The 27988-nt window shown below is 41.7% G+C and overlaps 1 protein-coding gene across 2 annotated transcripts in view; it reads right to left on the reverse strand.

Moving 5' to 3' along the window:
- The window catches only part of PAG1 (phosphoprotein membrane anchor with glycosphingolipid microdomains 1), a 146095-nt gene extending 122521 nt beyond the window's left edge, over positions 1-23574 (reverse strand). For both annotated transcript variants that reach the window (XM_032422018.1, XM_032422019.1), the window contains exon 1: positions 23094-23574. The gene's annotated coding sequence lies outside the window, so the exon portion shown is untranslated. The remainder of the gene's footprint in view (positions 1-23093) is intronic.
- Between the last annotated feature and the right edge of the window lie 4414 nt (positions 23575-27988).

Raw genomic sequence — 27988 nt, forward strand, 5'->3', positions numbered from 1 at the left:
ATATATGTATGAAAATATATATTTTATACACACACACACACACACACACACACACACACACACACTGACTTTACTCTCCAGTAGGGAGTTTCTGGGATTGGTTGAAATGTAGCTATGGCCCTCACGATAGGAGACTTAGTTTAGAGTCCTGCCCCACAAACTCCCAGCTTTTTGATGTATACAGGCAAGTAATGTACTAGCTTAAAGTCTTCACTTTCAATGCCACAAAGAAAATGCTAATTATTCTATGAATTTCACAGGCTTAGCAGGAGAAGCAAGTGAGAAAATGATAACAAATTGTGTAAAATGTCATAAAAGGTAAGTAAAGTATAAACTGTCATAAAATTGCAGGTTTTGATCTCTCTCTCCTATTCAGGCAGTGTCTATATAACAACATCCGCCCATCTTACTTTTATCTTCAGTTCATTTCAGATCAATTCAGCAAATACTTGATTGGTTACTAGAGACTAGATTCAATGCTAGACACTGGGGAAATAAACATTAATAAGGTCTTTTGTCTGCCTTTAAGGAACTCATAGTCCAATGGGAGAAAGAGAGACCACTAACCAGGCAATTACAAGAATGTGAGTCACTCATTAAAAGGGATGTAATAGAGTATTATGGGAATGCAAATAAGAGAGATCTAAATCAGGTTAGGTTAGGGTGGTTGTACAATCAGAGTCAGCTGCTCAGAGAAAGGGACACCTGAAGATGAAGCAGGAGTCTGGTAAGGGATTTAGGGAGTAGTTTCTGCAAAGTCTCAGGTCACATTTGAGGGACTCTGACTTGATGTATAACTAGAACATAAAAGATAAGGCTGGATTGCCCATCAGGGTCCAGATCACTAAAGATTTTGTATACCACGTTTTCCAGGAGGCCACATTCAGAAAAATCAATGGAGAATTTTAAAGGATGGCATGAACCAATCTGCATATTAGGTCATTTTCCCTGGTACTAGAGTAGAAAATAGTATAGTTCTGGCTATGTCTGGCATAATGGAGACCAATTAGAAGACTTCAAAAATAATACTGGGGCATATGTCACCCAGATGATAACAATCTAAACTAAGAGAATGGCAGAGGGATTTGAAATTAAAAGACTGATTCAATATTTAATAGATACTGTGTACAAACCTTGTTGGCCAAAGGCTATGAAGATGAGGGAAAAAGGCATCAAGACCTAAATGTGAGACCTGAAAGCATAAAAACCCTAGAAGAGAGCAGAGGCAGTAATGTCTGACATCAGCCATAGCAACATTTTTCTAGATATATCTCTAATGCAAAGGAAAAAAAAAACCAAAACTACTGGGACTTCATCAAAATATACAGCTTTTGCACAGCAAAGGAAACAATCAGCAAAACCAAAAGGCAGCCTACTGAATGGGAGAAGATATTTGCAAATGACATATCCAATAACAGGTTAATATCCAAAATAAACAAAGAACTGATACAACTCGACACCCAAAAAACAACCCAATTTAAAAATGGGCAGAAGACATGAGTAGACACTCCAAAGAAGACATACAGATGCCAACAGAACTCAACATGAAAAGATGCTCAACATCACTCATCATCAGGGAAATGCAAATCAAAACTATAATGAAATATCACCTCACACCTGTCAGAATGACTAAAATCAAAAGCACAAGAAAGAACAAGTGTTGGTAAGGATGTGGAGAAAAAGGAACCCTCATGCACTGTTGGTGGGAATGCAAACTGGTGCAGCCACTGTGGAAAACAGTATGGAGGTGCCTCAGAAAGTCAAAAACAGAACTACCTTATGATCCAGTAATCACATTACTGGGTATTTTACCCCCAAAATACAAAAACACTAATTCAAAGAGATACATGCACTCCTATGTTTACTGCATTATTTACAGCAGCCAAATTATGGAGGCAGCCCAGTGTCCATCGATAGTGAATGAATAAAGAAGTGGTGTACGTATACACACACACACACACACACACACACACACACACACACACACACACAGGAATATTATTCAGCCATAAAAAAGAATGAAATCTTGCCATTTGCAACAACATAGATCTAGAGAGTGTGATACTAAGTGAAATAAGTCAGAAAAAGACAAATACCATATGATTTTACCCATATGTGCAATTTAAGAAACAAAACAAATGAACAAAGGGGGAGGGGAGACAGACAAACCAAGAAACAGACTCCTAACTATAGAGAACAAACAGATGGTCACCAGAGGGGAGGTGGGTAGGGGGATGGGTGAAACAGGTGGTGGAGATTAAAGATTACACTTATCATTATGAGCACTGAGTAGTGTACAGAATTGTTGAATCACTATATTGTACACATGAAACTAATAGAACACTGTATGTTAACTGGAATTAAAATTAAAAACTTAATTTAAAAAAAAAGAGTGACTTCCTGTGTTATTTGCCCAGTCTACTGAATGGGTGACAATAAGTAAAGCAAAGACTACAGGAAAAGATAAGACATGGCAGAAGGAAAGAGGGGGCAGGGGCTCTGAAAAAAGGCACTAAACCCAATTCTTCTCCTCCATGATCTGATTGAGAATATATATATGGATAAACTATTCACAGCAGGACTTGATAAATGCTAGGGTCAATGAAACCATCAACAGTGAATGGGAAATTGTATCAATAAGTTGTACCACACAGTTGCATCACAGAGTGAAGCAAAAAAAAATCCTCTATTAGTTTGGACATATGTTTGAATAAAGATAAATCCATTTATGAATATTAAAATGACATTGCTTTGTATAATGAGGCTTCAGAGAAAGATATTTATTCTTATGATTTCATCTTTGTCAAAATGACAAACCCAAAGAATCTTTGCATCTCAGAGCAAAGAAGTTTCTAAATGTCAACCAACTAACCATCAAATGTTGATGTCCCTCTACAGATTCAGCAATCTTAGGTTAGTCCAAAATTTTACCATGTCACAGAACTGATTAGACAACTGCAATAGTGTTACAACTTTATAAATTAAGCCCACCCTTTAGCAGAATGCTTTTCCCAACATCATACAAAACAAAAAACAAAACAACAACAATGAAGAAAACTATTTCTCAAGTCAAGTAGTGGTGTATACAGTTTTAACTAAGTCAGAAGGACATGTGATCTGATTTAATAATTCATTCTTTAACCCCTAACTAATCTCAAAACTAGTATCTATTTCTTGTGAGGGTGAGCTTTAATCATGGGAAAATAGAGAGAGTGAGCAGCACAGAACATGACTTCTATCAGACCTCCTATTAAGTCCCAACCCAGAGACTTCCTAGCCCGCAGGCTAGTCATGACACAGCTTCAACGAGATTTCTTCCCTTTCAAAGTAGGAACTACGGGGCCTTGATAATATACATTAATGTGTTTGAAAAATGCTTGGTTTTCAAAAAAGGTTTGATGAATGAGGACTCCAAGACATATACTGAACAAAACAAAATATAAAACAAAGAAGATAATATGCTAACAATATGCAGCCTTTTTGGCACCATCAAAACTAGCTGCCGGGAAACAGACAGGACTAGATCCCCGACCCGAGTCTGCTCCAGGTAAGGCGTCCTCCCTTCAGAGGGTGAACCAGGAATCAAGGGCGCAGCTGGGGCTTACGGGAACAAACTAGTACAATCAATTTTTAAAAAGCTTGAGGGTGGTCATACGTCTAGAAATTGGTGAGTACTCATAACAAATGGCACGTTATTACTTTACAAGCCGCAGTATGTTCTAGGACACATATATCTGTTTCTGGACTTTGCAATCTACATAATCAACACATAAAGGCTTTAAGGAAGATCATAAAGCCAAAGTCTCTCCCCTTTACAAAGCCACCATTCTTTAAACTGCAGTTAAACCTTTAGTTTTCTTTCCTTTTTAAGATTGCCACTGAAGTGCCTCTTTCACTTACATACAAATGCAGGCACAGATGGGGGGACATTCTGCCTTCATGACGGGATGCCTCGTCTTGCATGCCATATCCCCAGAGGTGGCTCTGAGCCCACCTGACACCCTTACTGATGGGAATGAGACCGACCACCAACACCAAGCACCAAAATGTGCCCCGGGGAAAACCTGTACACAAGAAATGAGCCTCTCTGGACAGGGTGCCCCACACAGTAGCAAATGAAGCTGATGGCTGCTGATAAAAATAACCTCAGGAAGGAGTGTTCATCTAATGTTCATCATCAAAGCAGCGATCTGTGCTGTGAGAATCATGGCCGGGTCTATAAACCAAAAGGCCTGCCTCTTCCCTGCCAATTCTACACGACCTAGCGTTCGAGCTTCAGGGGAGAGAGCCCCCTTCATCACTTCCAGGAAGCTCATTCCAACTGGCTCAGCCAGAGCCAGCCAGTTCACAACTGGAGTCTAGTGGAGAGGATGCCACCCTATGGCTGGCAGCTCGCAGTGGGCCTCCCCTCGGCCTGCTGCAGGGGGAACAGGATAGGGTAGGACATGGTGTGGGGTGGCGGGGGAGGAGGGAACCTTGCTCTGGGAAAATTTTTTCTTGTCCTTTTTTTTCATGCTCTTCCTCTCTACCTTTCCCCCCTGGGAGGGGGGGCTTTTATGAGTTGAACTGTGTTTCCCCAAAATTCACACACTGAGGTTCTAACCCCCAGTACCTTAGAATGTGAGACAAGACCTTTAAGGAGGTAATTAAGTTAAAATGAAGTCATTAGGGTGGGCCCTAATCCAATATGACAGGTGTCCTTCTACGAAGAGGAGATTAGGACCCGCAGAGACACACCAGGGGCATGCACGCACAGAGGGACGATGATGTGAAGAGGCAGCAAAAGGATGGCCATCTGCAGACCAAGGAGAGAGGGAGGAGAGGGGTCTTGGGAGAAACAGAACCTGCTGACACGCTGGTCTTGGACCCCCAGTCTCCGGAACTGTGTGAAAGTAAATGTCTGTTGTTAAGGCCACCGTGTCTGTTATTTGTTATGGGAGCCCTAGCAAACTAATACAGGATGCTGCTTAAAAGTCAGGCCAACATACACTTCACTATGAAATTAAATCTTCCAAATAAATACATTCAATACCCTCTTAACAGAAGAAAATAAAGCTGGAAACTTCCTCACACTTTCATACGGGGGCAGGCAGGTAATTCATTTAAGTAAATGTGCTTTCAAGCTAGCTTTTAAACAAGAGTTCTAATCATCAGCAGACTTTTCACTCAGCAACCCTCCTCCACCTCTTCAACATCGTTTTTACAACTCTCAGTTCAAGAGTCACTTAAGAAATAAATGATTCATGGCAACTGAAAGGAGATGATAATTTTCTGCGAGGCATAATGGTTGGGTTTGTAGGTCTATGGCTAATAAAAAAAAATGCTACCCCTTAACCCTCTTAACTTCTTTTATGGAGAAAAGGCAAAGACCCCCAGGAAGACCTATAAAGATCAAATCTCTCTTTTGCAATATATGTTTCTTCTGAGGGCTTAAATTCTATCTTTGAGAAACAAAATTAAGGGGTGCCAAGTTCAAGGCCTGTGTTGGGCTCCACACTGGGAATGGGGAGAGGAAGGAAGGAAGGAAGGAAGGAAGGAAGGAAGGAAGGAAGGAAGGAAGGAAGGAAGGAAGGAAAAGAAGGCAGGCAAGCAAATTAAACTTTTCATTTAGAAAAGAAAAGCTCGTTAAAAATGAACATTTCTGGTTTTATCTGAAGATGGGATATATTGAGTCTTGGATTTGAGAGAAGTATCCTGTTCATTCATAAGACACATTAACCTCCAAAGGTCTTCTGGATCTTGCAAGGCCAAAATTCTCATTTTCACACAGGCAGGGCTATCTATAAAAAGGGGCAGATTGCTTTGCCAGTCATAACACGAACCAGTGGTGTCACCTTGGGCCTGATGCTTAATCACACTGACCCTGTTTCCTGATCTGTAATCTACAGAAAACACACTTCTCTTACAGAGTTGTTGAGAGAATTAAATTGGATACTCAACTCACAGCACAGTCTGTAAACACAATATTTCAAAAAAATCGGTCCACAGACTCCACACATCAGACACCCGGAAGCTTAATGAAATCTTGGGTTCTATTCCATATCGCGAGACTGGGATGGGGTGTGGAGATTGGCATTTTTAAAGAAGACTTTATTGATTCATGGGAGAGAGAGAGAGAACGGGCATGAATGTACAAGAGGGGGGAGGGGCAATGGGAGAAGCCAACTCCCCGCTGAGCAGGGAGCCCAACACAGGGCTCTATCCCAGGACCTTGAGACCATGACCTGAGCCGAAGGCAGACACTTAACTGACTGAGCCACCCAGGCACCCCTGGAAATTGGCATTTTTAACAAGCATTTTAACAAGTGAATTAAGGCTCGTGTCTTCAACAGGCTGAGAGGCTCAATCTGGGTCTGGACAGGTGACAGAGGAGGAACCCAGGATCAGCCTCTTAGCATCCAGGTGGCATGCTGCCTATTCTCTTCTCAGCAGGTACCCTGGTTCCAAGATCTGGGCTCCAGGCTGGGGCCCCACCGTCCCTGTCTCTGATTCCAGTTCACCTTCTGTCCTGCTCCAAAGTGATCTTCCTAAAATACAAACCTGGCCAGGCTGCTCCCTGCTGCAGCGTACTCAGCTTCAACTCTCTGCCCAACCTGTCTCTTCCGACTGCCTGGGTCTGTTCTGCCCAAGCTGGTCTCTGAATTCCCACCAGCCCTGGTTGCTTCGTTCAGAAGGCAGCTTAAATTTTACCCCCTCAAGGGGGCTCTCCCCAGTTGCCCAGTCATTCCTAATAACATAAATACATCTTACTTCTCTGCCCAGAACCTAATACCTGCTGATATTCCCTCTTCATGTGGTTATTTCCTCCCACCAGAACATCAGAAGGGGTAGTTTGTTGGCTGCTCTATCCACTGTCTATCATGGTGCCCAGCACACAGTAGGAACTCAAGCAATGTATGCTGAATAGATGAACACGTTAATGAATTATTGGCCTACACTGATGCCAGCCTTAGCAAGGTTCTCACACCGGATGCGTGAGGCTGACAGAAAAGTTCCATTTCTTACCACGCAGTAGGATGACCGTGGGGCAGAATTTTCTTTGTGCAGTATCTGTGGCTCAGGGGAAAGTCTTAAATATAATTTCTGTAAACTGACCCCATTATATTAAAGAAAACTGGCATTTAAATCATTCCTATATCTTCCTAGTTGTTTGTGAAGTGAGACATTTCTTCTTTTTTCCCACACAACTGGATTTTCTACAAATTTCACATGGGATGTCCTTAAAAGAGTGAGTTGTGTATACTTTTTATGAACACAAAAACCACCTCACTTAGATTTTCCTACCTACTGAAAAAAATAAAGGTACTGTCTTTAGAACAAAATATCCCTCAACAACAAAACAGTCAGGTTCGGACAGTATTACAAATCTATTCATGTTATAACCGTTCTCAGCCCCTTTAGAAACTGTGGAATAATGGAGCCCATCCAAAGGCTCTTGTGTGCTGCTCTCTGGAAAATGGACAGGCATTATGACCACAGAAAGTCTAGAGAAGAGGCTTTATAAGGAAGGCTATCAGAATGCATTTCTGTCCAATGTCTGAATTCCTTATTGTGTAAGGAAGGATTTCAGAGACCCACAGGTATATTAAGAATAAAAGAAAACTATGAATAGATGGCAGTTCAATTTTCGTAGTGGCCTCCCCTCTCCCACTAATTCAGAAAAATATTCTCTACAATCGTTTCCCAGCAAAGTCCCTGCCACCCATCTTTCTCACAAGGGAAAAGCAAAGTGAAAAATCACCTCGGAACCTTAACTGGTTCTCCTGTGTGTGTCTTTATGGCAGTGAGTTTCAAACTAACAACAAATGAGGGAGGAGGGCACACGGCTTTGGTTTACAGAGAGTGACAGAAAGGAAAAATGGAAATAGTGGGTTGCAAGGCAGGAGGCCATAGTTATGGAAGGAAAATAAGGCCCCTTGTGGCCAGCCTCATGAGGAGATAAGTACACACTTCACCTCCAATGGTTTCTGACCTGCTGGGGGCACATGGCCGCCAGGGATTTACAGATGGGAATGCAGTCCAAGGGGAAGAAGCTGCCACACTCGGCCGGTGTAGGTGGCACTTAGAGAAACCCATTCCCCCGAATGAAACTAAAAGTAAACAAAGGGGCAAGGGAGTGTTGCTCTTCTTTAATCTCTTTTCATCTTTTTTCCAACTTCCCTCCTCTTCCCTCCACAGTGGCTTGTGACCTACAGCACCTGACAGCAGCTATCATGCCCTCTAAACGGGTGGTTCTCCGTGATGGCTGCATTACGGGGGGGGAGGTGCCTTTCAAAAACCACCCAGGTCTGGGGTGCCTGGGGGGCTCCGTCGGTTGAGCGTCTGACTCTTGATCTCAGCTCAGGTCTTGATCTCAGGGTCGTGAGTTCAAGCCCCGTGTTGGGCTCCACCCTGGGTGTGGACCCCACTTTAAAAAAAAAAAAAAAGAAAAAAACCAAGGTGGAAGCCCCCTAGGGCATGTTAATCAGAATTACTGGGGGTAGGCCCTGGACATCACTAAGTATTACACCTCCCCAGGTGAACCACTGCTCTAAAGGCAGCTAGACCGAAAGAGGGAGAAAGATAAAGGTGAGAAAGATCAGAGGATCTGCCCCCAAAGAGGGGGAAAGCATCACCAGAACACAAAGGGGGCTGTATTTAATGAGGAAGGGAATGCAGCAGTGACAATGTGAGGCCCCTGTGGGCTGTCAGCTCTTTAACAACAGGAAATGTGGTAATAAGAAGAAATGCTTGCAAACTCAGGAAGACGCTTGGCAAGAAAAGACAGGTGCAAAACCAAGGCAGGACAAGTTTAGCTCTTTAAAGTTGGGAGATGGGAAAGAAAATGATAGTTGCGAGGAGGCCGCAGCTGGAGTAGGAGGTGGGTATAAACCAAGACACCCAAGAACGAAGTCAGCAGATGGGAAAGGTGAGGGACGTACTTCCACTACCAAGGGGCAATGAGTCAACGTCTTTTCATGCTGATTTCAGGCTCACCTTCAGATGAAATGTTGCCTTGACACTGGAGCAATGAAGAACTCTGTAACCCCTACTACATACTCCTGAATGCCTACAGAAACATTCAAAATTACCTTCTTCACGCAGCTGACTGTTAGCTCACATTGATGATGTCCTTGAGTTCTCAAAACGCAAAATTCTTGGATGTCCCTAGACACATGCAGTATTTCCCCAAGGCTGGTGTAACACCACACTCTGTTCTTTTCTCTAATTTACAGAAATTGGGTCCCCCTTGCTGGTAAATGGGTCCCACAACCTGTAGTATGTTCTGCCTAAGTAACACTGAGTACGCACACTCACATGCAGCAAGAGCAAATTTTGCACATTGATCGAAATATTCATTCACATTCATAGTCACTTAGGAGCGCCATGGAAAATTAGTTAAACCCCAGTGCCATATAGTTACAATTTTCTGAGTACCACCACTGGAACCTGGAAATTAATAGATATGAAATTTATGTGAAATAAATACATGTGAAAATAAATACATGTGAAAAGAAACTAACAAGGCTCACTATGGAACTTGCTCATTAGGCGAATTATATAAGATTATGCAGAATTTTTTAAAAACTGGAACAAGTTTGAAGTATCTCACTTTGTACTAGCGTCTTACTTCCGAGTTGAGAACCCACTAGATACCACACATTGTTTTCTTCATGTCTTTATCTTTCATCTCACTGCCCAAAGATTTTGGGATGGGTGTGATGGTTACTTAGCATGAGTCTGGGGCTACCTGGAGTGATAGCTGCCGCTGTTCCCTTTGGATTTTTCTCCATGGACATCTTTTTGACCTAACAAAACGATCTTCATCTTCTGGGCTCCTGGGCCCCCAGAGGTCTGGAGTAAATGAACATGGCTACAATCCAGGCCTATAACAGGGAGGTGAAGCCACAAACCACAAGAGAATGTCGATCTGGCCACCATAACACATCCATACCTGGCCTTCTTCCACCAAAACTGAACAGCTAACTTGGCATTGTATCAAGTCTGATGGGAAGCTAATGATGTGAAAGCAAGACAAGTATACTCAGGGCTAAATGGTATGAAATGTGTATGTGGCAGAGAGGATAGGAGGGTGGGAGTGGGAAAGAAGAAGGAACAATTACTTGAGATGTAATATCCTGGGATCCACTGAGGCAAGTTCATAAGCCTTTCCCCACAGTTTTGAAATGCAAAATTTTCTGAAAACAGGGTTTCTTTGTTACTTTGCTACCAAATGAATTGACTCCAAAAACTGACCTGAACTGGCATCAAGTTATTTGGTCATCCTCTGTCCTCCTAAATGTGAATATTCATCCACTTTGCTACAGAAATTACTGTTTCTTGGGATCACACGGGACTATTACATAACATACTGTATATAAACTCTATTACCTTTCTAAAAGCTGAATTCTGAAAGACATGTGGCCCCAAAGGGATTGCTGACCCCCTACACAACTCTCCAGACAGGTGAATTCTCTGGATTTAATCCTTTTGTAGTTTCCCCACATCATGCAGTATTCATCTGACCTCAGTCAGCTTATCAATGATTTCAATGACATTATTTTAGTAGACAGATTCACAGGGAACAAAACTGAGCAAAGCTGAGAAACAGGCACACTACGGACTCTTTGATGTAGCACATACACCACATTAAATATACATGCTTATCTTCTCCTTTGCCACCTTTTTCACCCGATTAACCTGAGGATTCTGATAACGAAGTATACTCAAACCTGCACTGTACCAAGGTGTGGCAATGGTAATAAAAATATAAACAAGATAACCTTCAAAAAGAAGACATCAAACTATACTTTTACTTGTAAAAATTAATATCCCAACTGAAATGTCCAGAGATTTCCTAAAAGGCAAATCTATACAGACAGAAAGTGAGAAGAGAGAAAGAGATCAGCAGTGGTTGCCTGGGGTTGGCCATGGGAATACAGTGACCACAAACGGGCACAAGGGATCTTTTTGGGGTGATGGAAAAGCCCTAAAACTGGAATGTGATGGCAGTTCCATAATTCTGTACATTTACTAAAGACCAGTGAATTGTACACTTAAAACAGGAGACTTTTATGGCATGTAAATTATAACTCAATGAAGATGTTAAAAACTAATATCCTAAATTTCTAAATTAACACTTTTTATGTCAATACCTCCTCTTCTTTCCTGATGTTTCAAATAATATCGGTTGAAATGGAGAGAGAGAAAGGCAATAAAGGGGACCTATTCATCATTATCAAGGGAAAAAGAGAAATTTTACCCATAAATGACTAATTTTACATCTAGCCAGAGAACATAAATTTCTTCTGGATAGTCCCTGATATTTAGCAAATAAAATCAAAATTATTTTTTAACATGTCATATATTTCTCTAATTACAGCATACATCACACATTGAATAATAGTATTTTATTTGCCAGTCAACTTCAAAGAGAGTATAAACTCCTGAGGGCTGGGACGATGTCACTGCTTGCCCTGTATTTTCAGGACCTTTTAAGTGCTCAATAAATGATTATATTGATTGCAACGATTTCTCTCCAAGGACCATCTATCACATTTCCATTTGCTTGAACAATAGAAAGCAAATTAAACAGACATTCCCTACTTTCTAGATCAGGGTTTTTCTCAACTTCAGCACTATTGACATTTTGGGTCAGAGAATTTTTCCCTGAAGAGGGCTGTTTAGTGCCTTGCAGAATATAGGATGGCATCCCTGGTCTCTGCCCCTCTCCCCAGTAATGACAACCAAAACTGTCTCCAGACATGGTCAAACGTCTCCTGCAGGACAAGAGTAAGACAGATCAACCCAAACTAATGCGTTCACATTTCAACAATGCCTTTGTGTTACTACTTTCTGCAGTTAGTGAGATCAAGAAAGAAAAAGTCTATCACCAGGAGATGATGATTTTCTGACTACGGGCCTTGGCATATTATAGGGAGAAGAAAAGGAGAACATTCTTTTTATTCTTCCTGTGACTGTGCAGATGTGAAAGGCTTATTCTAATGCAAGGCTGACAGTTTTCAGGATATGTGGAGCTGTGAAAATACGTAAGAGAAGGGTCCAAATGCCAAGTGTCCCATGGCTATAAAACAGTATAAAAGAAGCATGTTCATTGCCAGCACTGGGCTGTTTATTATGAACTGCATCTAGGAGAACAATTTTGAAAATGCTATTGAATATTTATTAAAAGAAAAGATCTACAATAATTTGGGTCCTGACATGCCACTATTAGCAAATCACTCAGCCAGTGGGAAAGGTTAAGAGCCATGGTGGCAGAAACCATTAAATTAAGTGTAAGGTTTAACACTTTGGTGTTTTATTTCATTCTTCTCAACAACCATAGTGTTTAGTAATCTTGTTCCAAATATCCCAGCACAAAGCCTGAAAAGCTCTTATCCATACTGTATGCTTTTTTCCCCTAAGATTTGATTTATTTGAGAGAGAGAAAGATTGAAAGAGAGGAGGAGCACGGGGAGGGGCAGAGGGAGAAGCAGAGAGCCTCACGTGGGGCTGGATCCCAGGACCCTGTGATCACGACCTGAGCCCAAAGCAGTGGCTTAACCAAGTGAGCAACCCAGGCGCCCCCATACTGTATGCTTTTAATGAGACTCCAAAGTTTTTAGTTTTAATTCCATTTTGGAGATACTGAGCATTTCATATTGATGGTAAAGCTTAAGACACACATTTTGGGCAAAGTGACTATTACATAATGCAGCAAAGGAAAAATATTCTTAACATCATCCGAATATGTTTAAATATTTATGGAGATTCATAATACTTTACTTGAAAGCATCTTGATTTTTTATTTAGAAAAATAAAGGCATACACTTCCGACCTCAACACCAACAATTTGGGCACTACATGTGACACTATTCTCGTTTTCAACCACTTCGGCATTTATCAATGTTATATATAAGAAAAAGCTACAGTCGACAGTTACGTGTCAATTCCTAACATGTGAAAAGGAAGCATATCTTTTAAATTCTGTTTGTAAAAATGTTTATATTTTTCCCTCTGTGCCTATCAGTAAACATAAGCAGGTTTAGGACTTTGAATATTAAACATATAATTCCTAAATCCACTAAGAGAAAGAATATACACGATATGCAAAAACACTCTATTCAATCAAGTGCTAACTACACGTCATTATGGTATTAAAATTAGATTATTAATTTAGACATGTTCTATCATGTCAAGTATACACTGGCATAAAAATGTCTGAACAAAATTCAGTAGCAAGTAAAAGGAGGTAAAGAAAATTCAATTATTCTTTTTAGCAAATGAAAACTCCTAGTACATAACATTAAAATGCATACTCATGGGAAGATGAGTAGGAAATGCAGCTTAATTATTTATCTTGGTAGTGGATAATAAATACAGTAGTGTCAAATCACCTCAACAGAATACTAACTCTGTGCCCTGGATTATCATATTTGCATTTGGATGAAATTGGGACACGTGAGGCATGAAATGGCCAGATTAATTTTCATCTTACTTCATTTGTTTCCTCACATATTATAAATATAAAATGCAATAAAATCATATATAAAATACCATATTACTTTATATTATTATCTAAATTTTCATATCTTCTCTACACTGCACTGAGGCCACTGTAATATGCCAAGTGTAATGGTAATTACCAGAATTAAGACAGGTGACTAACATTTTCATAAGACTTTTTAAAATGTATAAATGTACAGTTATTTTTTAAAAAATCAGCACCAGTAACAAAAGATCACCCCACCAAATGTAGCAAAAGCATAAGCCCCTTTAGAGTCTACTTTTCCTACTGAAAGCTAAAATGTAAAATTGGCACTGTGAAGCTTGAAATTGAGATTTAAGGATAAGCACTGGTACCAGCCTTTTGCAACTTGCTAGAAATTGCTTTCATCGGGAAACTGCCATTTAGCAAGGTTCATAGATATTTTTTTATGAAATAAAAAAAATAGCACCATAAACTTTTCAAACTGTCATGAAATTCCATGTTCTCATGATTCTAACATTCCTGCATATCAACAGCTAATATCCGATTTAAAGTAGCAAAATTCGGTAAATCATAATTTTAAAATATCAGGAGCCAAAAGAGAAGTTGTAAAACTAAAACAAACCCTTTAGATTTATCCTGCATCATTTTACACTCCTCAAGTATAAAATGCTCAAGACAAATGTTTTACTACTCTGGCATTAAACGGGTAACATAACAGCGGCTTTGGTGAGATAAAGCAAGTGACATCATTTAATGGATTTGGAATATACAAGAATAATAAAAGAAAAACCAATAGCTTAAACTTAATTTGGTTAATTTTTATTTCACAGGTACACACACACACACACACACACTTTATTTCACAGGTACACACACACACACACACACACACACAACCCAAACACACACACACACACACACACACACAAACACACCCCGAACGCTCCTCAAGTACAACAGCCATTGTAACAACTGACCCAAACTTGTTGCAACAACACATTTGCATTGCATCACAAGTACCAGGTTTAACTACAATAATTTTGCAGTTTAAAATATTCAATCTTTTTATTTTATAACTCAGATGCTTTTAAGCTTTTAAGATAATGAAAGAAAAAGACGCTCATTTTGTGAAGAAAGATTTCCCCCGAGTCTAACTTAATTACATACATTTGCATAAATAACCCCTGGCCCATCAAATACAGACTGTAGCCAATGCAGTTTCTACTGTGGGTACTTTGAGCAACTCTGAAATGTTCCACCCGCTAATCTTTCTTTAGTAGCTCTTCACGAAGACACAGGCAACATAATGAGTGGCAGGAACCTGGAATGTGAAGTCAGAACGCCTCAGTTTGGGTCCTAGGAGCTGTGCCGTTTATCAGCTGTTTTATCTCCACCCAGTTATCTGAACCCTGTATCTCAGTTCTTTCTATAATTGAAGTAATTCTGCCTTTAGGTCAAAATTAAAGCCAAAATGGGTGACGACTAACATGTATGATATAAACTAAAATACATGGTCACTATTTCCCTCATCCCCAAGTACTCTAGTTTGTCTATAATGTAACGAGGACTTTTTATGACAAGTGAAAATTATAGGAAACTATGCTCAACATATCTCAAATAAACCAATGAGCCAAAAGATTCATTCATAACTATAAAAGGATTGGTTCAAAGGTCCAAACCCTCTTAGATGCTATGACCACGATAAAAGCTTAGTTTCTGTAAAGTGCCAAATAATATGCCCTTTACCCCTTTTCCTCCCAGCGTGTTCATTCATGGATACAATAAGACATGTCTGTTAGAAGAACCAAGCACTTTATCCACCGAGAAAATGACTCTCTCATCTTTCCCACTTTCCCAAGTGCCCATGACCTGCAGCCAATGAAGGAGATAAATGAATGGAGGAGAAAAATAAGAAATGGCAATTCTTGCCCTATGCAGCTTCAGATCCAGGATCATGTTTTTTCATGATTTTCTTTCTTTTTCCTTTACCCTTACCCACTGCATCCACTTTCCAGATGGTAGGCCTTCATGTTTATTGACAGAACAGAAAGCTGTACGAGAAACAGCCACCATCATCCGTACAGATACAAGCAAGTTAACAGTCAGACCTGTCCCTCTGCTCGCTGCTTTCTTCTTTCTATTTCATTGTTTTTGTTACCCAGCTCCCATCCCATCAAGCACCTCATTTTGCTTTGCCTCTGGCTTCTGCCGCTTTGTGTCCAAGCACTTGTCAAAAACTTCCCTCACTTAATCTCACTAGCCCATCTCCTTTTCTTCCGCCTGCCACCTTGGCCCTCTTTTTTTTTTTTTTTTTTTTTCCACTCCACGTGTTCTCCCAGGCAGATCGCCACCTCAACAACAATGTGAAACACACAGAAGGCTTGCAAGCTTTTATTTTCAGCTCGGCCTCTGTCTTGGAATTCCAGAACCATACGGTCAACCAAATCTCAAGTTGACCTGGGTGAGCCTCTGGTACCTCACGTTACATAAATTCACCAATAAATTCGTCAGCTTCCCCTGCAGACTGCACCATCCTCTGTATTCACGATCATGACCAATGGCACCTCTCTCCAGGCAATCACCCAAGCCAGAGACCTGGGAGTCGTCCTCAAAGTCACCATCCCCTCCCTGTCTCTCCCCTCCTCCTCCTTTCCCCACTCTTACCAGTCTAAGTTCAGACCTTAAACCTGCACTAGGATTCATTCAACAGTTTTTGCTTGTTTGTTTTTTTACAGGGCTTCTGTGTCTGCTCCCCGACCCGACACCCCCTATTCTCCACAAAACACCCAGAGTAATCATTCTAAAACAATCACCTAAAGCGTCCAAATTCATCTGGACCAAGCATGGTCCCCAAGACCCTTCCTAAACTGGCCCCATCTCCGGCCTCATCCATGGCCCTCGACGTGCACCAGCCACAGGGAACGACCAGCTGTTTTACAGACATGTCACCTGCCTGCTGGGTACTTGCACGGCACTGTTCTCTCTGGTCCCTCTGCTCAGCATGCTTTCTGTCAGCCCACTCCCATCCTCAGCTGCCTGGCCCCCTCTGACTTGCCTGCCAGACTCAGATCCAGCCCTACACTTCCAAGGGGAAAGCATTCCCTTGGAGTCAGGTACCCCTGCCAGAGCCCAGCATCTTTTATGCACTGCTTACAACTGCATCTTTTCCCCTCCATTCTGCTGAGATTCTGGAGGGCAGTGTGAGGATGCTTCTTCTGTTTGAGGTTTCAACATTCAATAACATGCCTGGTATCCTATCAATATATATCTGGTAAATGCATAAATGAGTAAATATCTTTCCAATTCAATCTGACTCAAACAAGGCCAAGCTGCTAGTGATTGATTATGTGTGAATTTGAGGTTCACAGCTCTCCTTAGAAGATGTCAGGGAAAAAATAATAAGGCCACAGTGGTTGCAACTCCCCAGTGCTGAATGCAGAGGTTGCAGTATTCTTGTGCACAATTGTGTTACAGCTTGGCTTTTTTTAATTTAAAAAAAACCATGTGCTGTTTGGATTTATTGCCTCTAACTTATAACATGAGCTGCCTCCACACTAAAGTTTGCCAGTAGCTTGGGCATGTTCAACCATAATGGGAATGACAGAGGAATGGGTATGGTCGGGGGTGAAGGGCCGGAGTGAGCAGAAGCAATATCAACAGTAACGACCAAGTCACAGATGCAGTGAGAACAGATGCCCTTCAAAGACTTACCTGATTACCCTTCTTCACTTAGAGAATAAATCCACAGAAAGGCTTACGTATGCAACACCGGGAGCTTTATGAAGACTAGAATGACAGATGACAACAATGTTGACTTAGTCACATCTTTTGGTACTTTTACAGAATCAACTGAAGCTGATCTTGCAAATTGCAAACTTGCAAATGAATAAGGGATACGGTATGTAGATATTGGGCTCTATGAAATCGTAGAGAAAGATATAAAGCTGCTGCTGATCAATTGCAAAACTTTTTTTTTTTTACTTGCCTACTCCATAAGGGTTTCCAGCGCTCTGCATTTTAAGTAAAGGCCCTCTAGTCAGGCCAAATTTCCCTGTCCTTTGCAATAGTGTCTATATTTAGAAAATTGAATTTTTCATAAGTTTTGAGTGACTCACAGGTTTGAAAATTGTACAGTCCTATAAAATCAAGGACGGGGAGTAGATGAAACATCAACACAATATGCCAAAATGTTTTTTTTTTTTTTTGAAGATTTTATTTATTTATTTGACAGAGACACAGCAAGAGAGGGAACACAAGCAGGGGGAGTGGGAGAGGGAGAAGCAGGCTCCCCGCTGAGCAGGGAGCCCGATGCGGGGCTGGATCCCAGGACCCTGGGATCATGACCTGAGCCGAAGGCAAACGCTTAACGACTGAGCCACCCAGGCACCCCCCAAAATGTTTTAACAACAAGAAAAATAATAAGTCAAAACCCAAGGAATATGAAGAACTTATTGAACAAATGCTGACTCCAATGTGAAATCAAGAAAAAATGGAGGAAGTGAGGCTCAGAGGAAGGGTTTTAAAAATATTACAAATTAGTCATAAATTCTTTGTATTGTGCATTTGGACTGGAATTAGACTATAATACAGGCATAGAAGATTTGACGTAATTCTGAGACAACACTCTTGACCCTTACTTGTTAAGACATATATATTCACTGAATTTAAAAACCACAGTCTCATTGTGAATAGCATATGACACTGTTGCAGTAATCTTCATTACTGATATTTTTTTATAAACATGTTTTTTAATCACCAGAGAAAATCTCAGGTCTCTATACTTCCCCATTCTTTAATGAGAGTGACGCAAGTATGTTACCCAAACACAAATGAAGTTAACATACCTCTCCACTGGGTCCCATTATCGGTGGAAGGCTTTACACTTCCTACTGCACAATGCTAACATGTGGTTTTCTTTTCTAAGCTTGTTGTACGAACTAAGCCAAGTTCTTCCTCCACAAAGACATGGAGATGACACTATGTAGTCAATGCCAGATGCTGCCTATGGGCAAGAAGGTGAGCAATGGCCTTCCCACCATCTCTTTAGCTCTCTCCCAGGGTCATTGTGGGAATCAAGCGAGACAGTACAGGACTATTTTGAGAAGCACAATATAGGACACCTATGAAGCACAGCTGAATGATCATTAAAGCTCCAAGATTAGATGCAGAATGCACTGTATGGAACCCAGGCCTTGTCAGACAGCCGTGGGCTCCATTCTTGGCTCCAAAACTCACTAATGTGACCCTGGACAGGTGCCCTGACCTTTCTAGGCCTCAGTTTCCACTTTTGAAAAACAGGATAATAAAGTAACTACCATATAAGGTTGCCGTGAGGATTAAAGTAAATACTGTATGTAAACTTCTTAGCACGGCAGCTGGTACATGGTAAGTGCTCTGTGTTAACTATTCACTCCAGTTCTTATCCAGAAGGCACGATGGATAAGGACCAGAAATGTGGCAGATAAATCATTCTCAGAGCTGCGTCCCCCCATCTCTGCCCCTGGTCCTCAAAATCAGCAATGCCCCAGCCTTGAGGGACTGTCTCTGCCATGATGAATACGAACTGCTTGCTTGTATAACCAGAAACTTGTATAATTCCCCAACATATCTCTCATGGATGTACAGAGCAAGAGCTCTAGAAAGAGAATCAGCTCCCAACTCCCCAAGCCAGAAGTGAAGATAATTCAAAACAGTAGCTATGACTAGGGAGAGTAAATGATCTTCATTCACTTTATCCATATTAAAATTACCTTGTGTTTCCTGTACATATATTTTCTGACAGCAGGAAAAAGCTGATGTCAGAGAAGTTATTTGGAGATCTAGAAGTGGCCACAGATAAGCCAATAAATAGTTCACACAGACGAGGAATAAAACAGAGCTATGTAAATTGTAAAGAATTAGTTAAAACTAAATTATGGACCCAGCTTATGTCAAAGTGATCAAGGAAGGCTTCAATTATAGAATAACCCAGAACAGAGGAGCATTTGAAATGTAAATATTGATTGAAGAGAAGGGATATCTGTACTCTGACAAGGAGGGTTAAAATTGAAGTAGAAGATATTTCACAGATGGGAAGGGGCTGTTGATGGCAAGGGCTCTTTTTGGCACACTGTCTCTGTGGGACTGTGTCCTCAGGCATACTGAGGCACTCTCCTGAAAGCTCATTCCCAGAAAGTTTTGATTTTTTTAACTGACATATACAATTATATCAGTTTCAGGTGTACAACTTAATGATTTATGTACATATTGCAAAATGATTTCAATAAGTCTAGTTAGCATCTGTCACCACACAGTTACAACTTGTGATGAGAACTTTTGAGATCTACTCTCTTAGCAACTATCAAATATGCAATATGGTATTATTAACTATAGTCACCATGCTGTACAGAGTCTTGATTTTAAAAAAAGAAAGCCAACTTAGAACATCTGTCCCAAAGTACTGTCAGTGGTAGCATAATACATTAGCTAAGAGGTTACACTGGTCTACGAGGAGTCTACTATATATACGTGCCTTATATAGCAATTAGATTGTAACATCTAGAAAACAGAATAAATATTTACCAGAACCAGAACACTACATAGTATCTGGAGGATAACCTAGGAAAGTCTCTCTCTCTCTCTCTCTCTCTCTCTCTCTCTCTCACACACACACACACACACACACACAAAAGTGGCCTCTCAATCATTCCCAACCTCTGAAGTCAGGTGAGAAGTTCAACAGGCTATGGACCAGACTTTTAACAAAGTACTGCTCACAAAGGACCCCAGAAACTGCTTCCTGTCGTGACACTGGCATTAAGGCCTAGAAGAAGCACGCTTATTTAATGTAAAACATAAATGATTCCCATTTCTAAATATACAGCAAAATGCACGGGAAAATACAAGGCCTCTCTCTTTCTCTCTCTGCCCCCACGGTTGTTCTCCAGCTGGGACTGAATTCATGCTCAGGTATGATGCTCTTTGTGGATGGATGACCGCTGCCCGTGCTGGTTTTCTAGGCTGCGTGGATCACTGCAGCCACATCTGCAGACAGAAACGAACCAGAGAGCACCGTCCTCCAGTGTGAACTGTCACATACCAGCTTTTTTCCCAATGATTCTCTGAATATATGAATGGGGAAGTAAAAAGCAATGGAATCCACTTGAAAGTGAAGGAGAAAACATACTTCACCTGCTGGCACATCTACCCTATGCTAGGCTAAGCAAGTTATTTAATAATAATTATGGTAATAATAATAACTCCCAGTCTTGGAGAACTATGTTGTAAGTGCTGTTAAGCACTTTGCATACTTTAATGCTTACCTTGAATTTCCTCATCTGTATACTGAAGATAATAGTGCACCTATTTTATTTTATTATTATGAGGATTAAAGGAGAATAGGTGGAAAAAGCACTTTGCAAGTTGAGGCAGCAAGGTCAAAGGGAACAGGATTTGAAAGAAACAGACATGGGCTAAAATCCCAACTCTGATTTGATCTCGCTGAGCTTCAGTTTCCTCATCTCCCAAGTGGAGAAGAAACCACCCACCTCAGTGAGGAATTGAGGGAGACAGTAAATTAAACACCAGCTGGTCTGCATCACTAGAAAGTGTTTAATAAATGTTTATATCCTCTCTCCTGTTATTCATGTGACCTGCTTCCATTAACCTTCATCAGCAGCCATTCAATGTCCCTGGTATCCAAAGATGGGTTTCCTTTCATAGTAATGATAATTTTATCAGCTTAATATGCCAGACACTGGTTCAATGGCTTTACATCTATGAACTCATTTAATCCTCATCATAATCCCATGAAGTAGGTACTACTGTCATCCCCAGTTTACAGATGAGGATATTGAGGCACAGAGTTTAGGTAACTCACCCAGATTCAAACAGATGGTACGAGAGCCAGGAGCTCAGCTGCCTAGTCTACCCTCCTAACCATAATACAACAGTGCTGATGGGGTAAGTCTTTTGAGATTCCATGCTTGGATGTTTTCTCTTCTAGACATAAGCAATGGATGCTCTCACAAACCACAGTGTGTGCCTAACTTTTCAACTTCTGGAATAACATTTTTGTACTTTTCTAGAATTCTTTAAAAACCTAGGATATGTTTTTAAATGTGGTGCCTGTAACTAGCTTATCTTGCTCTATGTGTTGGAATACCACAAATAAAAGCACTTCTCTTTCTAAAGATTGCCTAGATAAATCTTACATTAAAACACACCCCTGAGTTTTGGTTTAAACATTTATTGTAAGTCCAAATTTAAATATATGTGTGTATGTGTGTGTGTGTGTATATATATATCAAGTCTTAATGCTGCTTTGTTAAACTAATGACTTTGATATCAAATAATCCGAAAATTCTCGTTTCTAATGTTCAGTCTTAACAGTCAGAGCAGTACCATATTTATTTCAAAGCATTCCTTTTACAAATTTAATCGAATCAAATATTAAGCATCAATGATGATAATCTATTGCTCTACTTAAAAGGAATCTCTAGGGGACAGATGAAAAAGAAAGGTTATAGAATTCTATCCTTCAAAGTAGGACAGGACAGCTACCTATAAATCATGCTCTTTATTTATTAAGATAATTAAGCCCATCGGTACACTTAACTTTCAGACTCAACAAATGTCTGGGATGAACAATTTCCACTTTTTCTAAAACAAAGGGAATGTGTTCAAAAAGGGTCCTCTGCAGGCTCTCTGCACAATGCCTGCTATTTTAAAACATGATTTATGTGTCTAATTCCTGGAGCTCCCTTGAAAAATATACTGGGTTTCTCCTCGCACGCTACCTATTAGGAGAAGACACTCCAATTTGAAGAGTGCACTCTGTTTCAGACTACAGAATGCTATATCATGTCAGCATTTTCATTAAATACTGTTCAAGCTGGACCTTAAACAAATGGCACGGAGAGCCACAGCTGCAGCCACTGCAGACAGTTATCCCGCCGGGAGGCTTATATAAGAGGCGCAGGCAGGACCGGCGGCGTGAAACCCAAGTGTCATCATCTGAATCCTATTTCTTTGAGACTTGCCCACATTCTTGAAATGTATGAAGTCATATACAATGAACGGATTTCTCATTTTATTTGCCTTATGGCACAAAACGCTGTATTGACTTACAAGTTGTTTTCTCCCTAAAGGACTGGGCTCCGATTAGGGAAACGTTTGCAACTTCTGCCTAGGGGAAGAGTAAAGTGGGATGCGCGGGAAGCCCGAAGGGCTGGGAAGGAATGACTTAGCTCCCATCCCCAAAGACCTATCGCATCCAGGAATATTACGGGAGTCACTCCCCGGAGGACCTAGGATAGAGGTAACAGGATCCTGCACGCACCCTCCACTGCCAAACACACAGTCAAGGAGCTCGGAACGTGCAATCAGCAGCAGGCGAAATGCCCTCAGAGCACCTGTCCTCTCGCAGCATTTCCAACTGGCACGATCCTCAGAGGCTGCTGCCAGCCCGCCCTGGAATGCCTCTCCCTGCGTGCCGGGTCCGCTTCTTCGCACCCTGAATTCCCCGAGATGGAGCCCAGCTCCTAACAAGAGCGGCCACCCCCAGCTTCCCACATAAGGATAATAAAAACGCACGTCTCCTCCCCATGGCTCCCTCCAACTTCCGAAACTACAGTCAACTTACCGGGACGCAGGAGGCAGGGAGCCTTCCGAGGGGACCTCGCTCCGCCGCGCTCAACCCCGCTGGCCCCGCACTGCCCGGGCGGCGGCGGGTGCAGGGCTAGGCGCTGTCGCTCTGCACCAGCCGCCTCGCTTCGCCGTGCCGGGAGACGGGCACTCGCCAGGGCGCACCGGCCGGCGGCGGCGGCTGCAGCGGCGACTGAGGCTGCACGCGGCCGCGCGGACCGAGAGCTGCAGATGGCACCGACCCCGGAGTGCGGCGCTCCTAGTCCCTGGTGCGTGTCTCCGGCTCCGAGGGAATGGCGACTCAACGAGGAACGCGGCAAGGGAAAAGCCGAGGCGCTGTTAGCCGCAGAGCCTCCAGCCCGCTCCCAGGCGGTGGGTCACATCGCAGGCGCGCCGGCGGGAGAGCTAGCGGGCGGGCACCGCAGTCCGCACTCGCTGCCGCGCCGCGGAGAATGACAAGCGCCGAGGCGGAGCAGCTGTGCGGGGCGCGGGGCGCGAGTGCGCATGATCCCGGCCCGCTGCGGCACGTCACGGGGGAGGGAGGGGCGGGAAGGGAGCGAGCTGGGCGGGGCCGGGGTGGGGGCCCCGGCGGCGGACTTGGGCGCTGCGCCCCGCTCCCTCGCGGGAAGGTACAGGAAGTCTCCCGCCTCGGGTTTTGTGAACATGAAGCTGCGTGGTTGAACTTGTCTCCAGAGTCCATTGTCCCTTAAAAACCACTCTTTAAGCGGTCCTTAGGGCTCTGGGCAAGCCCAGGAAAGCCAGTTTAACTCAGGTTATAGCTTAAATCGTAAAGGACTGCGGTTTAGGGGACAATGGTCCTCTACCTGGCTGTACATTAAAATAACTTGGGAAGCTTGTAAGAGCCCTTTGCCCTGACCGCACCCCAGGAACCCAGACTCAGCGAGGCGCGGGTATCAGTAGGTTGTAAAGCTTTCCAGATGATACCGACGTACAGCGGAGGTTTTCAAACCTTTAATGTGTGTCAAAATCTTCTGAGGATTTTGTTAAAATGCAGGTTTCTGATTCAATAGGCCTAGGCGCTTAGGGAAGATCCGTCATTTCTAACAAGATCCTAGATGATACCAGTGCTGTAGGACCAGACCATCTTATCCTTACTACTCAAAGTGTAGTGTAGGATCTGGAGCAGAGCTTCTGAAACGTTGGGCTGTGTGAGAATCACCTGAGTAGTGTTTTGTTGTTGTTGTTGTTTTTGTTTTTAAAGATTCCATCTATTTGTTTGACAGAGAGACACAAGCAGGCAGAGTGGGAGAGGGAGAAGCAGGCTTCCCGCTGAGCCCGGAGCCCAATGCAGGGCTCGATTCCAGCATCCTGGGATCATGAACTGAGCCGAAGGCCGTTGCTTAACCAACTGAGCCACCCAGGCGCCCCTGTTTTGCTGTTTTTGTTTTAATTGCAGAGCACATTCCCAGGCCCTACACATGTGGTTCAGCCTCTGAGGCTCGCTCTGCTAATTCCATTGGTAAGGAGCACTCCAGGTAAGTCTGGTAATGGGTGTTGTTGGACACACTTCACCATTGTAGACCAGCAACCTGGAGTTGGGCATACACTTTTGCAGTGAGAAGGGCCAAGCTAGATCTAGAACTCAGAACATCTGAGTCCAAGTCCAAGCCCAAATGGTATTTTATCTAACTAGTCCAAATTTTCTACAATTATTATGTATTGCTTTACTTAATAGGAAATATATATAAATCATATGAAACACACATGCACACAACACATTCTGTATTCTTTACACATATTAAAGTGGCTTAGAGTTGGCTGAGGGAGAAGGCTTATTAAGAGGGGAGGGGTGGAATAAGGGATGTTAGATGGTCTGTCCCATAGTGCATTGCTGAGGAAAGAGTATGTAGGAGGAAACAAACCTTAACTTCACCCTAGAGCCTGGAATGGCATCTTGGAGAAGATCCAGGAATCAGTCTTGGCCTCTTGTCTCATAGCATAGATTGAAACTCAGGTGTTCAAGAGCTTATGAATATATGGCATGTCACATATGTTACCTCAATGAAATCTCACAATGGTCTGGTCAGTTGGATAAAAAAGATAATGGTCCCATTTTATAGATAAAAAAGGATGCTCTGGACATTAGTTGACTTGCACAAACAGTGGAACTTGAACTAGAGTACAGATCTAAATGTTGGACATGGCTTCTATAATTCTAAGGAAAACAGTGGTTCAGATCTTACAAAGAAAATGGTTTCTGTGTTTATTGTTCACATCCTTTAAAGGCTGTGCCTAAATTTTGAGTTAGAAAGCATTTCATTTTTGTGAGAGGAAATGCATTTTATATCTTCACTCCACCTTTGCAGCTCTACAAATTGGAATGCAAAATGTTCGGAGAGCATCCCAGTCCCGGTACATTGCAGTTACATAATGCAGGCTTCACCAACAAGTTCAAATAGCAATGCTCATATTTTCTGGTGACAAGTGTAATTACCATCCTCATTTTATCCAGGCCCAAAGAAGTCAAGTGATTTAGACAGAATCCAGGCAATCTAGTCTCTGTCTTATTCTGCTCTCCTTTTACCAAATGACATACAATAATGAAGATTATTTTTCATTTCCAAATTTTTCATACCAAGATTTACCATCATTAAATTAGAGCCAAATGTATTTCAAAGCCATTCCTGATACAGAAACAGAAATATGAGGAACAATTCTTATGCTTGTGGTAAATGCTATAGACTATATTCTCAGTGTGCATAAAGTTTTGGAAGGAAGTATGTGATACTTATACACAATCTCTCAATGCACAGGTTTGCCTTGGAATCCTACCCACCTTTATCTTTGCTTTTGATGTAACTTTTCCTTAGAGCTATTCTTCTGTGATTATGAAATAAAAAATAAATGAATGGCTGATTAAAAGAGAATTCTCTGTAAATGAAGGAGCTGGTTGTAGAATTTTGTTAGTTCAGTTTTTAATAGGAAAATATTTTAAATAAATTAAAAAAAAAACAGGTAGTATACTAGTCATATTGGGACCTTTAGAAGAACCCACAGTTGTCATCCTGTTTTCTAAGGTGTTAGAAACTCCGGTAAAAATATTTATCTGTATAGTATATGAATTCATTTGTATATTGACTTTAAGAAATCCAGAATTTAATTTTATAAAAAGTTAATTAGTATGTCCCATTGCCATTGTATCTTGAGCCACTATTATTGGCATTAAACACATGAAATGTGTAATATTGGCTTAATATTGACTGTCTTAATATTGACCATGTATGATTTAGAATTTGCTTCTCATTAGCTGGTAGTGATGTCTGGTAGGAATAGCAGCTTCATTTTTTTTTTTTTTTTCTCTGAGGTTTACATTCCTTATGGGTCAGCAAAGCCTGCTCTTTGGGTGAGAATTTCTTCATTCAATGCCTCTAAAAGTCCCAACTGTGAGGACTTCAATTACATAGATGTTAGCGACTCCATTGAACCTATTCTCTGCTCATTAGAGAAACGGTACCTAGAATAGATTTTTATTAAACTCCTTTGGCTAAGAATCACAAGCGGAGCTGAGAAGTTTGGGACCCTAAATTTGTTAATTACATTTCTTCATCCATTTCACTCAAAGGGATTCTTTTTTTTTTTTTTTTAAAGATTTTATTTATTTATTTGACAGACAGTGAGAGATAGCGAAAGAGGGACCACAAGCAGGGCGAGTGGAAGAGGGAGAAGCAGGCCTCCCTCTGAGCAGGGAGCCCCATGTGGGGCTTGATCCCAGGACCCGGGGACCATGACCTGAGCCGAAGGCAGACACTTAAGGACTGAGCCACCCAGGCGCCCCTCAAAGGGATTCTTTTACATGAAAATCTTCCAACCTCTGCCTACTTCATACTTGTAGTCCAGATAAGAGAACTATGGGGAGTCCAAGGTGACTGGCAAAGCTGAGACAGAAGTGGGAATATAGAATAAGATTTCACCAGGCAAAAACTAAGGTTACCATAAAGATTAATACAAGTTGTGCTTGATTTTTGGACATGGCTTATTACAGTTTGCTTTGTTTGAACACATGCAGCTGCTAGTAACTTTACTGGAAACCATAACTGAATCCCTGGTGGGGTGTAGGGGGGAGGTAGTGGGGATAGGGAGATTAGCATTCTGTCTTTTTCTCCTGGGAAACTTTGGAAAAATACAGAAAGCCCAATTCCTCTCGCTCGAACCTAGGAAATTTACCAAGTGCCTGAATTTTTACGTCTAAATTGTTTGTTCTAAATAATTTACTAGAACTTAGACCAGTCAATGTAATAAATGATCTGAATTTTCAGACTGCTCCAAAATGTTTTTTAAACCCACAAGAAAGTTAATATAGAGTTCATTGTAACCCCAACCCTGAAAGGAAATAAGCGCTGGGTAAGGATTCTGGCCTAATGGTAAGCGTAGGGTTTGGGGCTGGGGAAGATAGAATTTGGGGACTGAAGAGGAAGACTGATTATGGCCTTTGGTGGCTGAAGAGCAGACGCTGGGCAAGACTGGATATCAGCAGCCTCTGAGATCAAGTTGGCAGAAGTATGGATTTGTAGCATTGAAACTGTACCTGGAACCTCGGGCTTTTGTCTCTACGTAAAGATCTTAGGGGTCCCATGTTTGACTTAATCTATAGGAAAGAATGATCAGAGATTAATAAATAGATTACAAAGCCCTTATAAATAGATAGAAATAGGTAAATGCTTTAAAGAACTACTCTACATTCAATTTTAATCTCTAAGAATTATACCTACACCTCCCTCCCAACCAAGTTGCCCACTAACAGAAGAAAGTGGCTGGTGGAGAAGCCACATGCACACTTGGAACCAAGCACACAGAAACGTCTGGCTCCAGATGCCCTCATTTCCTTCTGTCCGCTGAAAGCACATGGCTGCCATCTGTAATTACCTAACATGG

This window comes from Phoca vitulina, unplaced genomic scaffold (assembly GCF_004348235.1).
Source record: "Phoca vitulina isolate PV1807 unplaced genomic scaffold, GSC_HSeal_1.0 scaffold25, whole genome shotgun sequence".
NCBI lineage: Eukaryota > Metazoa > Chordata > Mammalia > Carnivora > Phocidae > Phoca > Phoca vitulina.